This window comes from Balaenoptera borealis (assembly GCF_965194805.1).
Source record: "Balaenoptera borealis genome assembly, chromosome: 1".
NCBI lineage: Eukaryota > Metazoa > Chordata > Mammalia > Artiodactyla > Balaenopteridae > Balaenoptera > Balaenoptera borealis.
Window position 1 is genome coordinate 91956818 of NC_138860.1, and position 13558 is coordinate 91970375.

At 47.4% G+C, this 13558-nt stretch overlaps 1 long non-coding RNA gene across 1 annotated transcript; it reads left to right on the forward strand.

Moving 5' to 3' along the window:
* Positions 1 to 319: 319 nt before the first annotated feature.
* On the forward strand, positions 320 to 10701 carry LOC309617542. Its single transcript, XR_014238026.1, has 2 exons — positions 320 to 4580; positions 10359 to 10701. It is a non-coding gene; the product is annotated as an uncharacterized lncRNA (long non-coding RNA).
* The last annotated feature ends 2857 nt before the right edge of the window (positions 10702 to 13558 follow it).

Sequence of the window (13558 nt, forward strand, 5' to 3'; positions counted from 1 at the left end):
TTTTTTTAAAGCCACCTTTTTTTTTTTTAATTAATTTATGTATTTATTTTTGGCTGTGTTGGGTCTTCGTTTCTGTGCGAGGGCTTTCTCTAGTTGCGGTGAGCGGGGGCCCCTCTTCATCGCGGTGCGCGGGCCTCTCACTGTCGCGGCCTCTCTTGTTGCGGAGCACAGGCTCCAGACGCGCAGGCTCAGTAGTTGTGGCTCACGGGTCCAGTTGCTCCGCAGGCATGTGGGATCTTCCCAGACCAGGGCTCGAACCCGTGTCCCCTGCATTGGCAGGCAGATTCTCAACCACCGCGCCACCAGGGAAGCCCTAATTTTTACTCTTTACGGTTGACATCAGCTGTCATTTAGCCTTTAGCCAGTACACAAAAATGACAGTATGTCCATTTTATAGAATGAAGGAGTAAGATTTATGCTTGAAACTATATATTTTATACTTACTTGATTACTTACAGACTCTGAAATAAGGAATGTCATTGTAACACAAACCCTGGGAATCATTTTGGAATATTATTTGCTTCTAAGAACAAACGAAGATATTAATTTACTTAATTTCTTATGTCAGGGTAGAAAGTTTATATAGCCCTAGAGAACCCCTCCGTGCCCCCATCGCCTGGGCTCTCATGGTTGTTCTTGGTTGCTCAGGCCCCTCTGCATACTGTGGAGACCGTACCTTGCACACACACGTGCACACACACGCACACACACACATGCACACAAACTCCTGTTTATACACACAGAGTCTTTCCTGTTCTTCTCTCCCTTAACTAATTTCCTCTCTGAAGTGGTCTATTCTTTGTGAATTCTGATCTCTGCTTCAGCCTTCAGGAGTACTAATGGCCTAATTTATTTTGCATCTTCCAAGTCCCATACCATATTTGTTCAAATCTAAGATGTCATCGATTGCAAGATGCTCCATTAGTTTGTGTGCCGTTAAGAAAAAACAATCATACTTGCAAGACTCTAGAGATCTTAAGTTATGTCCTGATTTTAAAGATGTTTAAATATGGCACTATCTGAGCCTTAGACTCAATGCTATATGGTAATTGAATTTTTTTTTTTGGCCCTGTTGGGTCTTCGTTGCTGCACGTGGGCTTTCTATAGTTGCGTTGAGCAGAGGCTACTCTTTGTTGTGGTGCACGGGCTTCTCATTGCGGTGGCTTCTCTTGTTGCAGAGCACAGGCTCTAGGCGCACAGGCTTCAGTAGTTGTGGTGCACAGGCTTAGCTGCTCCGCGGCATGTGGGATCTTCCCGGACGAGGGATCGAACCCGTGTCCCCTGCATTGGCAGGTGGATTCTTAACCGCTGCGCTACCAGGGAAGCCCCTGGTAATTGAATTTTGAAGGGAGCCTTCCTGAGGCAATGTCTTGGTGACTCCCATGGTGGAGTGTCAGGCTCCTTGGCAGATGGGGGGAGAAAGGTTGGAGTCAGTTGGTACTTTTGTTGCCCGCATGAATCACACCATGTAGTAAGCTGCCTGTCCCATGTACAGAGTGGCCATGAGTGAGAAGACCCGGTACATAACAACAAAAGAAAACATAAACCAAACTATGAAAATAAAGAGGTAGATCTGCCTGTAGGAAATTCACAGATGTTCTGCTACATAAATCTCATTGATTGGAGACAGCAGGGAAAGTCTGTCCATATGGAGTATTCTGAGAAGGGCCCACAGTAAATTTCTCTGCTTTGGCTTCAGACCTGAGTTCTTGTTTTTGCTTTGCTGCTCTCAGGGCCCCAGTGACCTAGGTCTGTGGCTTCCAAACTTCATCCTCATTTCTGGAGCCCCTCAGGTGAGGGGAAAGAAAAGGAAACTTGGACTTCAATCAGAACAGCTCCACTTTTACCTGACTTGGATATTAAATGCCATTATTTCCTACTTGAGAAAAGAAGAGTTCCTCTGATAAAAGCAAGCTTGAAAATGATTAAGAGAGATGAACCCTACACTCTCTTCTACTGCTAAAATTCTCAGATTTAGTATTTCACTCCAAGAAGGTAGGTTATAGAGAAATACTAAAATCTCTCTCCTTGGATAATAGTACCAAGACAAGAACGCTGTCTTAATCAGTTTGGGCTGCTATAACAAAGTACCATAAACTGGGTGGCTTTATTTCTCACAGTTTTGGAGGCTGGAAGTTCGAGGTCAGGGTACCAGCATGGTCAGGTTCTGGTGAGACTTGCTGACTGCCATCTTCTCATACATTCACATGGCAGGAAGAGGATGAGGGATCTCTCTGGGATCTCTTTTATAAGAACACTAATCCCATTCATGAGGGCTCTACCTTCATGGTCTAATAACCTCCCAAAGGCCCCACCTCCAAATACCATCACATTGGAGCTTAGGATTTCAATATATGAATGGGGGGTGGGAGGGACACAAACATTCAGTCTATAAGAAGGACCAAGGGTAATTCCTGCGAGAATTGTACCAGCTTCTTTTTTCTCATTGTTGCTGCTGAGGCCTCCTTCCCCTATAAGTGACCCCTTGGGATCACTAAAGAAGTGGAATTGCTTAGTGTGTTAGTTTCCCATTGTTGCTGTAACAAATTACTGCAAATGTAATGGCTTAAAACAGTACAAATTGATTATTTTACCATTTTGTAGGCTGGAAATCTGACCCAGGCCTCACTAGGCTAAAAATAAGGTACTGGCAGGGCTGGATTCCTTTCAGGAGGCTCTATGGGAGAAGCCATTTCCTTACCTTTTCCAGTTTCTGGAGGCCATCTGTATTCCTGGGCTTGCGGCCCCTTCCTTCATCTTCAGAGCCAGCTATGGTGAATAGAGTACTTCTCACATTGCATCTTTCTGACCCTCTTCTGTAGTCATATCTCACTCTGACTCTCTTCTTCTGCCTCCCTATTCTACTTTAAAGGATCCTTGTGATTACATTAAGCCCAGTATAATTTTCATGTTTTTAGATCACCTAATCATCAACCTTAATTCCATCTGCAATCTTAATTCCCCTTTGCTATGTAATTAACATATTCACAGGTCCTAGGTATTAGCACACAGACATCTTTGGAGGCCATTATTCTGTCTACCATACCTAGAAACAGGTATCACAACGTGGCAGGTCATGGGAGAAAAGAGAAGTGACACAAAAGAAGCTACAGAGACATAAATAAGCCTATTTTGATTTATGATTTATCCTCATATTATTTCTAGATAATGTTAACTGAAGAGGGACCTAGAGAGTAGTAAGTGAATATTTCGTGTGGGATTCAGTCACAGGTCGAATTCCCCCAGATGATAGAGATTTCCATGCAGGATATTCATTAGGTAGCTCTCTTGGGATCAACCTTTGGAAGGGACGGGAAGAGAGAAAGGTGGTTTGGGCAGTGAACGATGTTGGTCTACAAAGCAATCTCAACAAAGGCCACAGCTGATCCCCCGGAGAGCTCTGAAGCTGAGGTAAGGGTACCAGACCTTTATACCCACGTTGGGTGTGGACTGCCCTAGGAACAGGATGTGACCTTGAAGAGGCCTCTCACTCTGCAGAGAGACTTCCTAGAGAAGACTGACAGCCTAGGACTATCTGCCAGCCACCCCCAGCAGCTAGGGGATAAATCCATCAGTTCTGGAGTGGTGCATTCTTCCCATGCAAAGCCATCTGGCAAGAATACTGAAAAAGCCCTTACAAACGTTCATACCCTCTGACCTAGTAATTCTACTCCTGTGTATATAACCTAAGGAAATTGGTCTAAATACTGAGAGGACTTTGTTCACAAGAACGTTTATCGCAAAATAATTCATAATGGTGTAACTCTGGAAACCACTTGAATGTTAAACATTTGGAAAACGCTCAGGTAAATACTAGCATATGCACCCAATGAAAAAATATCCTGTCGTTAAAAATTATAGTTAGAAAGAGTCTGTAATAACATAACAAAAATATTTATGTTATAAAAGTGAAAACAAGCCTTGATTCACATTAGTAGGTGCATTATCACAGCTATGTAAAAATAAATCCATATACATAGAAATAGAATGAAGCGAAAATATATGCAAACGGCAACAGTGATTTGCTTAGTGGTAGAATTAGGTGAGCTCGTAAAATCATTTTATTGTTCTCAGTATTTTCCAAGATGTGATGACTGGAATGCTTCTGTGCTGCACTACGGTGTTAAGCCTGGTGCAGAAGCGCACAGAACTCTCCCGCCAGTCGGTTCCCAGCACGACTCCTGGAGCGGGTAGCAGATTCTCTAGGGGGAGGCGACCAAAGTCAAGTGGCAGCCGTGGGCGCAGGAGCCCTGGCGAGGGATCCGAGGGCCAGGAGCGAGGACAAAGGACCCTTTGCACTCCCCGCTGGCCGAGGCCGGGGTGGCTTTTGGAGACCTAGGTCGGCGTTCCCGCGGCCATGGCCACGGCCGGAGGAGCCGCCGCGAAGCTCCGGGCTCTGCGGCAGGACCCTCGGCGGCCGCCGTAGCGCGGAGCCGACCCCCGCGCATCCCGAGCGTTGTTGTTGCTGCGCTGTCGGACCAACCTGGGCGACTCGGGTGCATCCTTAGAGCCTCGGGACCTTGCTTTCCTCACCTGTACAATGGCTTCCGACCTCATGGGCCGTGTGAGGACTGAATGAGGTAATGCATATGCAGTAGTAAAGTGCTTGTCACAGTGCCCAAGCCCGATGCGGGCAGCCAGCCTAAAGGGGAGCTTCCAGATGCACTCCTGTTAGGGACACTCCCGGCACTAGCCAGGGGATAGTGTGGGCTCTCCAAAGAGATACCAAATCCCTTTACCCTAGAATAAGGATGATGCTTCTGGAGTGTGAAAAGGAATAAACGAGATTATAGCTAAAGGAGTTAGCCCCGTGGCTGATGCTAGAATAAATCATTTTCTCTGCTGCCACTGCCCCTTACAACTGGACGTCTGCAACAGCCTCCTGGTGGGTCTCGTCATTTGTAAGCTGGAGTCAATAGGTGTGCTGTGAGAATTAAGTGAGAAAATACACGTACAGAACCTGCATTTAATTAGGCCTTAGGAAATGGTAGCAGTGCTTTTTTCACTACACAAGCGGCACCATTGGAAACACCCACCCTTAGCAGCTGCTTCTCCTGAGTTGGGAGCTGGGGCAGAGAGAAGGCAAATGCTGTGAGAACTGAGAGAGCCAGAGGGGAGACAGCCGTGCCCGGGCAGCCAGCAGTGTGTCTGCTCTCTGCCTTGCCCTGCCTGCTGTTTGCATTTGCTGCACCCATCAGCTCCCACACCTGTTCTCTGAGGCAGGGAGCATGAGGCCAGCTTGTCCTGACTGAGCAGAGAGGGCAGCACACGCCCACGGCAGTATCCCTCAAAGTCGGCAGGCGAAGGTCCCGTAAGCTCCAGGTGAGTGAGGCCCTCCAGGTTAGCTTCTTGGAAATAGCCAGCTCAGGGGCCTGCCAAGGTCAGTCCCTCCTTTTCTGCAGTAAATCAGACTTTAGAGAGTACTGGAGAAAAGAAAGTTGGCATGCCTTTATTCCATTGTCCAAAGGAAAGACGTTTCACTTGCCTTTAAAGTGAATTGTAGTACCAGCTACTTTTATAGAACCCTTTCTCTCTGTAGTCATTGTACTAAGTGCTCTGTAATCTCATTTAACTCTCATGACCACCCTCACAATGTTCTATCCAGTTTACATATTGGAAAACTAAGACTCAGAGATTGAGAGACTTGTTGAAGGTCACAGCCAGCAAATAGCAGAGCCAGAATGTGAATTGGGCTGATTTATAGACAGTATCCTCTTAACAACTACACTACTCTAAATGTATACCCATATTCTCCACTTTAAATAAAATGCTTTCGGTATCTTCATTTTCGGGGTCTCTAATAAAGTCTTTTGCAGAACACATTTTCTAGATTCTCCTTCGCCCGCTGAAACCAGGCTTCCTTCACTAACCTTTTATTCATTGTAAGCACATAATACACGCATGCTGAATTGGTAAGCTCAGCACCATGATTGAGCACCCATGCTAAGCAGGGTTTGGTTGGGGAATTCAGCTGCAAACCACCGGCTGCCCAGCCAAGTCCTCAGAGCGAAATCCAAGGGGTACAAGGCCCCTTGGCTCTGCAGTTGCAATGACACCGTGATATGGCCTCCCTGCGTCCTGCCTCAGAGGCCTTTCCATCCACCTGTTAAGTGAATGCACTTCCCCTTCCCCACCAGTTACTGGGACAAAATGTCCTATGCTTTCACCTTTATGTGGCTCCAGATGTTGGATTTAATTTAAAAAAAAATTCTGCAGCAGAAATGTGGTGGTGAGTCTGGGATGCGTGCGTATGTGTGTGCTCCTCTGTGTGTGAAGCCAGTCTCTCGGCAGCAGCTAAAAATGTGAAGCAGCCAATCTGTGCTGGGAATTGAGGACACCGTATGCTTGCATTTCTAGGTCTTCCTAAGGGTTATATAACTGCCCCCGAAGCCAGGGGGCAGGAGCAGGGCCAGCCGTGGGAGATGTCTCCAAAGAGGAATGTTGAGGAAGGACTGACCTTGAGAAGATGGGGAGTTGGCCAAGCCCTGGAATGTTCCCAGCCTTGGGGCTTAAACAGAAACTGTATTCAGAGAGTGAGGGCTCTGTTGAGAACAAACCCTGTCTGTCTCCCTGCTTTGTCTTGGGGGCTTATCAAGGTGAACCCTTACCCTGTGGGGCACTGGATATTGAATTTAGAGCTGGGCACAGCTGCCAGAACAGGGCCCTGGTAATCCTCCCAGCCATCTCTAATTAGCAAGCTTCAGGGCATCTTGAGGGCCTGGCAGAAGTGAGATAAGAGCTCTGGCCTCATCTATTCACAGAAATGTTGGGGGAGGAGAGCCGTGGGAGGGAACACAGCTAATCAGCAAAGGCTTATCAAGGGCTCACTCTGTGGTCATCCTTCAGGGAGGGAGGTATCTGATTGGCCCCTTCCCCTTGGGGGCCTTGTAGAAAAAACTCTGTTTGCCACTCTCCCTGCCCACTATCTTACTTGACTAATGCTTATTTTTCAGGCCTCAGCTCAGAGGGCTGAGACCTAGAGCAGCATTTTTCAATCTGTGGGTCATGACCCATTAGTCGCTTGTATAATCAATTTAGTGGGTCACACCCAGCATTAAAAGGAATAGCATAGACCATCCGAGCACATCAGATGTAATAAAGATACCTGTTGTTTCAGTTACGTGTATGAAATGAATTCTCATTGGTCATTTCAAAAAATTGAAAGCCTTTGGCTTAGAGGCTATATCTGTCCGTATCCTTCTCACTACAGGCATCAGAAACCCTGGCTCAATCTAGTTTGGACAAGAAGGATATTTATTATTTCACTTAAAAGGAAGTCCAAAGGTGGGGCAGGCCTCAGGATACAGGATCCACTTTGATTCAGGCTCCTCTATGCCACCAAGGATGGCAAGCCTTCACGAGGGGTTGGTTATCCTCAGGCTGGTAGCAACATGGCTACGGAAGCTTCATGTCACATCACGAGAACATCACGGAAAGCAGAGACTGGCTCTTGTGGCTCTGAAGAGTGAGGAAATCTGGCTGACTTCTCTAGCTCAATGGGGAATTGTTCACAACCGTATTCCTAAATGTATCACTGGCAAGAAGTATATGACTCCCATGAATAGAGAGACTGAGCAGGATATCACCCTGGAGCTGGAGGTGGGAGGGAAGAGTGGCTACCTGGTCAAAGTAGCGTTCTGACCACGGACCAGAGGACAGAGTGGGTGAAGATGCTTGCAATGTCGAAACTGATTTCTAGAATATACGAGAAATTGCTACACACCCAGGAAAAAAGAGAGCAACCCCAAGAGAAAAATGGGCAAAAGATATGAACATGCAATTTTCAGAAGAGGTAACACTAAAAGCTAAGAAACAGATGACAAAATATTCAAAATCATTGTTTTTTTTTTTTAACATCTTTATTGAAGTATAATTGCTTTACAATGGTGTGTTAGTTTCTGCTTTAAAACAAATTGAATCAGTTATACATATACATATATCCCCATATCTCTTCCCTCTTGCATCTCCCTCCCTCCCACCCTCCCTATCCCACCCCTCTAGGTGGTCACAAAGCACCGAGCTGATCTCCCTGTGCTATGCGGCTGCTTCCCACTAGCTATCTATTTTACATTTGGTAGTGTATATATGTCCATGACACTCTCTCACCCTGTCACATCTCACCCCTCAAAATCATTGTTAATCACCAAAGAAATGAATTCAAATGAATTTTTATATACATCAGATTAACAATTAAAAAGCTGGGCAATTCCAGTTGTTGATGTGGGGACGTGGGAACCCATACACGCTGCCTGTAGGAGTGTGGACCGGTGCAGACATTCTGGAGGGCAGTCTGGTCTTCTTGGTCAAATTATGTAAATGCACGTATCACGTGACCAGCAATTCCACTCCCAGGCAAGTTCTCACAAAGGCCACTTTGTGAGAGGAGACATGTGTGAGGGTATTCCCTGCAGCTTTACTTGTGGTGGAGGGACGTTGTCCACAACCCCATGTCCATCACTGAGAGAAGGAAGAGGTCAAATGTGGGTGCACCAACAAGGCCCTAGGCAGCAGTTAGAAGTGATGGATCAGAGGTACCCATGGAACATGCATGGGTCTTAAAAACAATGTATTTTGGGGAAAAAAAATCTACTTGGTGGCTATGAGATTTTTAAAAGGTCATTTTCTGTTTGAGATGCATACTGAAGTACATCTGGATGAAATGACATGATGTCTGTAATTTGTCTTAAAATACTCCTCAAAGAAAAAAGTGAGCATGGAGTGGGGTAAAGAGATGAAACAAACTTGGCAAAATGTTGGTAGTTGTTCAAACTAGGTCATGGCTATGTGGAGCTTTGTTATATTATCTCTACTTTTGTGTATCTTAGAGATTTTTCATAATTAAAGTTTAAAACAACACACAAAAAACAATACCCATGTTGTGGGAAGACACCGAAATAAAAAGATACACATTAAAATGGTACCTATAAGGCAGAAGAAAGGAATGGGAGTTGGAGATGGTGAATAAAAGGGAGAGGAAAATAGAGAAACTATTTGGTGTTCCATCAGGAAGGCCCAGAAAACTCAGGATGCCCCCAGGGGAGCCTGGGATGCATAAGGGCAAAAGGTGGGGGCAGCGGATGTATGTTTGCAGGCAAACAGCAGGATCTGCACAGTGCCCGTGTTGATTTCCTCACGGAGCCTCCTTCCAACCGCCAAGGCTTGGTTAGGCCCCTCCTGTGAGTTTCTGCAGCAAGGGGTCGGGTGGCAAGGGTGCAGGAGCGGGGAGGGGTCTTTTCTGGCACTTACTTCACAACATCTTAAGATCTGCTGACTGCATGGTCTTCCCCAGCAGACTGGGAGTTACAGGGTGTGGGGCTGTGTGTTGTGTTTTGCACAGTAGTGCATCCCTGGCACGTGGTACAGGGTCCACCACACCAGTGTACTCTACAACTTCCGTTTATTAAAAAAGAATAGCCAAGGCTTGTTGAGCATTGTCTCATTTTATGCTCACAAACAACGTTATGAAGTAGGAAATAGTACTTTCCCCATTTGGTCAACAAGGAAATGGAGGCTCAGAGAGGTTAAGAAACGTGTTCAAAGTCACACAGCTAAAGCTCGACAGAGCAGGGTCCAGTTGGACCATCTGCCATTGGAACCAATACCCTCAATCACTGTACCATACTGTCTTGAGGGAGAGAGTGAGGCCACTGGTGTTACAAGGAGAAGAAAACACACCTGCAGCACTTTGCAAGCACCCGAAGACACTCCCAAACCGCGAGCTAAAGGTGGTGGTAAGGCTCTGGGGTACAGGCATGGTTGAGAAGGAAAGGGCCTGATTAGGGAGATGGGAAACCAAGGGAAAGAGCTTGCTGAAGACAGCGATGGGAGACTAGCACGTGATTGCAATTGAACCCAAGAGCATCTTCTCGAAATTGCTGTGGGGCTGAGATGGTAGGCTGAGCCCAGCCCTCCCCCTTGGTGTGTCTCTTCCCTTCTAGGTACTTCTTAATCAGCGCTTCTGAACTGGGGGTGGCTTTGCCTTCCAGGAGACATTTGGCGATACCTGGGGGGAGAGGGGGTGACTAATGGCATCTAGCGGGTAGAGGCCAGGGGTGCTGCTAAACATGCGATGGTGCACAGGGCAGAGGACAGTCCCCGCAAGCAAGAATGAACTGACCCAACATGTCAACAGCGCCAAGGTTGGGAAACCCTGCCCTGAACCTATCAATCACTCTTAACCTGTAAGGAAGTTCTGACCATTCACCCCCTCTGCTTCCTACAGTCCCCCTCTCTCAGCTTCCAGAAGCTCTAAATACAAGGACTTGGCCAAGACAGGGCTTGTCAAGAAAAGCCCGAGTCCTGGCTGGGTCTAGGGAGCTTCACACGTTGGTGGCATTTCTTTTGATGGTTCGTTACAGCCCAGCGTCCGTGCACCGTGCTGCCTTCTCATGCTGATACTTGGGCCTAACAGTGAGCTGGTTAATGTTTAACAGCCGGCTCTCTGGGAAAACAAGCCATGGTTTGCAGCATTTGACGACTTCCATGGTGTAAATATTCTAGCCTCCGCCAATTTCATGCTACTGATGTGAAGTCACCAGGCTTGCAAAATTCCCAAAAATGGATCAATCAAGTGAGCTGGTAGGAGCCAGCTCTCACACGCCACTGCTTAGTCCCACCTTCAGATCTTCCATTTTCTCTATTAAGCTACGCAAACACTGACCTACTGAACCAGTGGCTTAACAAATAAAAGTTTATTTCTCACTCATACTCCAACACGGGTATTCCTGATACAGCAGCTCAGGACCCAGGCTCCTTCTGTCTTGCGCCTACCTTCCTCTAGGGCAGTGGCTCTCAAACTTTAGTGTGCATCAGAATCAGCTGCAGAGGTGAAAACGTGATTCCCCAGAGTTCTGACTCAGCAGGTCTAGGATGGGGCCTGAGGATGTGCATTTTCTTACAAGTTCCCAGGTGACGCTGATGCTGCCGGACAGGGTACACATGCTGAGAACCACTGCTCTAGGGCAATACTTCTTAACCTTGGCTGCAGAGAGGGATCACCCAACTCCTGATGGCTGGCTTCCACTTCCTGAGCTCCTGATTTAACGTGTCTAGGAGGCAGCCTGGTCCTGGAGATCATTAAAACTCTCCAGGTAATTTCATTGTGCCGCCAAGGATGAGAACCACTGCTTTAGGGCCTTACTGTCACTTCCTCCGTTCGCAGGTGGATGTGGAAAGAGAGGGAGGACTTTACATGGAAGGGTTTACGGGCCAGGCCTGGAAGTGATCTATCGGAGCCTAGCTGCATCTCACGTGGCAGGCTGGGAAGTGTGGTCTCACTGGGAGCTCAGGAGGAAAGGGGGCATGGTTTGCTGAAAAACTAGTGAGTTGCTGCCATAACTACTTCCTACCTGCTGCTCTGGAACAAGTATACCTGGAGGGATGCCCACACATGTGGATCCACAAGTCTCTGTGAGCCGACATGAGCGTGTAGGAGTCCCTGGCTTCAGGGTATGTCCGGATAAAAACTACCAATGGCAACATGGGGTGCTTTTATGTCCTTAGAGGAAGGCAGCCTGATGTGGTGGAAGGAGTCAAGGCTTACAGACCTGTGCTCCCTTCCTCAGCCACCTTTTACAAGTGACAGATCTCTCCAAGCCTCAGTGTCCCTTCTCTGTAAAGTGGGAACAGTATCTATCTATCTGCTTCAGAGGATTAAGTGAAATTAGTATAAAGCCCAAAGAGTGCTGTAGGCATATAGTATCTGTTCCATAAACGTCAGTTCCCTTTCCTTTAGAAAATGCTGCCCTGTTAGCACCAGAGATAAGGGAACTGAAACAGGTGACCTGCCGAGAGACTCTGGGTCTCTCCCCCGGCACACGCATGGGTAGTGAAGCACTGGCTCTGAGTGTTTCGCTGTCTGTTCTTTGGGAGAGAAACCCTCACAGAACTCATTATAGTAAAGGATGAAACTATATTTCTGGGACAGTATTTTGTTGGCAATAATGTCCTCACATGTCTGTCATTTTAGGAAAAAATTAAAACCCTGCAACTAGTTTTAAAGGGAGCAATTATTTATACTACAAAAAGATTCTTTGAGTTACTCAACAACCTCTTTAAACAGCTTTGCTTTCCTGCGCACGAATTAAGCACGCCAGGGCAGCCAGGAATGCTGGAAGGGAGGGATCCTTCCTTTCTATAGAAGGCGGAGCTGGGAAGGGCACTGTTAGCTCCTGACCCCTGAAGAGCAGTCATCAACGCAGAGCCTGCAGGATGCAAGGGACCCGCCATCCTTCAGCTCAGTCCTGCCACGGCCTGGGAAGCAGATCTGCCACTAGCCTGACGGGAGAGGCAGCACAGAGCTGGCCGGGATTAGAGCTGCCTGCCTTCATGCTGCCCGGTTACGCAAACTGCAGGTTCAGTCACCCAGCACCTCCTGGGGGCAAATCCATTTGAGTAACTGTTCAACAGTGTGTGCTTAATTTCCAAGAAACTTTCCACGATCTTATGTTTTAGCACCAACTCTAACCTTCCCTATTCTTTGTTTTTCATAAAAACTGCCCTTCTCCAGTTCTTGGCCCCGGCACTAGCCTTCTGTCACAACGCCAACACATCCGTAGCGCTTGCTAAATATGGGCCAGGTACAAAGTCTCAGGAGTCTGGGCTCCGAGCTCAACTGTCTGGGTTCAAGGCAGGCTCGCCCACCTCTGCCACTTCTTAGCTGTGTGACTTCAGGCAAGTTACTCCACGTCTCTGAGCCTCCGTTTTCTCATTTGTAAAATGGTTGTAGTTTGGGCCATTGCCTAGCCCACGTAGCTATTTCTATTCTGGGAACACCAAGTCTGCTCTCCTAGGTTTGTCTTCAGGGGACACTTGGAGCACAGTTACCGTGCAGATGTGCTGGTGGGCGAGTGTGGGAAGTGAGTTACCCTTTAATGAACGCTGAAGAAGAGCCAGGCTCTTTTCATTTAATCTTCACAGCACCCTCATATGGTAGGGGAGGCAGTTGCCTCCACTGTGCAGGCAGAAAGAGAGGTTTGGAGAAAGTCCGTTCCTTGTCCAGATCTCCCATTTAACAAGCTGAGGAAACAGACTTCCCAAACCACTGCTGAGACCGCTTCTCTCTAGGCACACAGGCTGAGAGGGACAAGGAATAAAAAAGAAACCCAGGCTTCCCTGGTGGCGCAGTGGTTAAGAATCTGCCTGCCAATGCAGGGGACACGGGTTCGAGCCCTGGTCCGGGAAGATCCCACATGCCACGGAGCAACTAAGCCCGTGTGCCACAACTACTGAAACCTGCACTCTAGAGCCCATGAGCCACAACTACTGAGCCCACGTGCCACAACTACTGAGCCCAAGTGCCACAACTACTGAAGCCCACGTGCCTAGAGCCCGTGCTCCACAACAAGAGAAGCCACTGCAATGAGAAGCCCGCGCACCGCAACGAAGAGTAGCCCCCGCTCGCCGCAACTAGAGAAAGACTACGCACAGCAACAAAGGCCCAAACACAGCCAAAAATAAAATTAATTAATTAAAAAAAACCCAAACAAACAAAACAGAAAAAAGAAAGAAAAGAAACCCAGCTCCTGAAACTCTCTGAGCCCAGAGGCCAGGCAGCCCC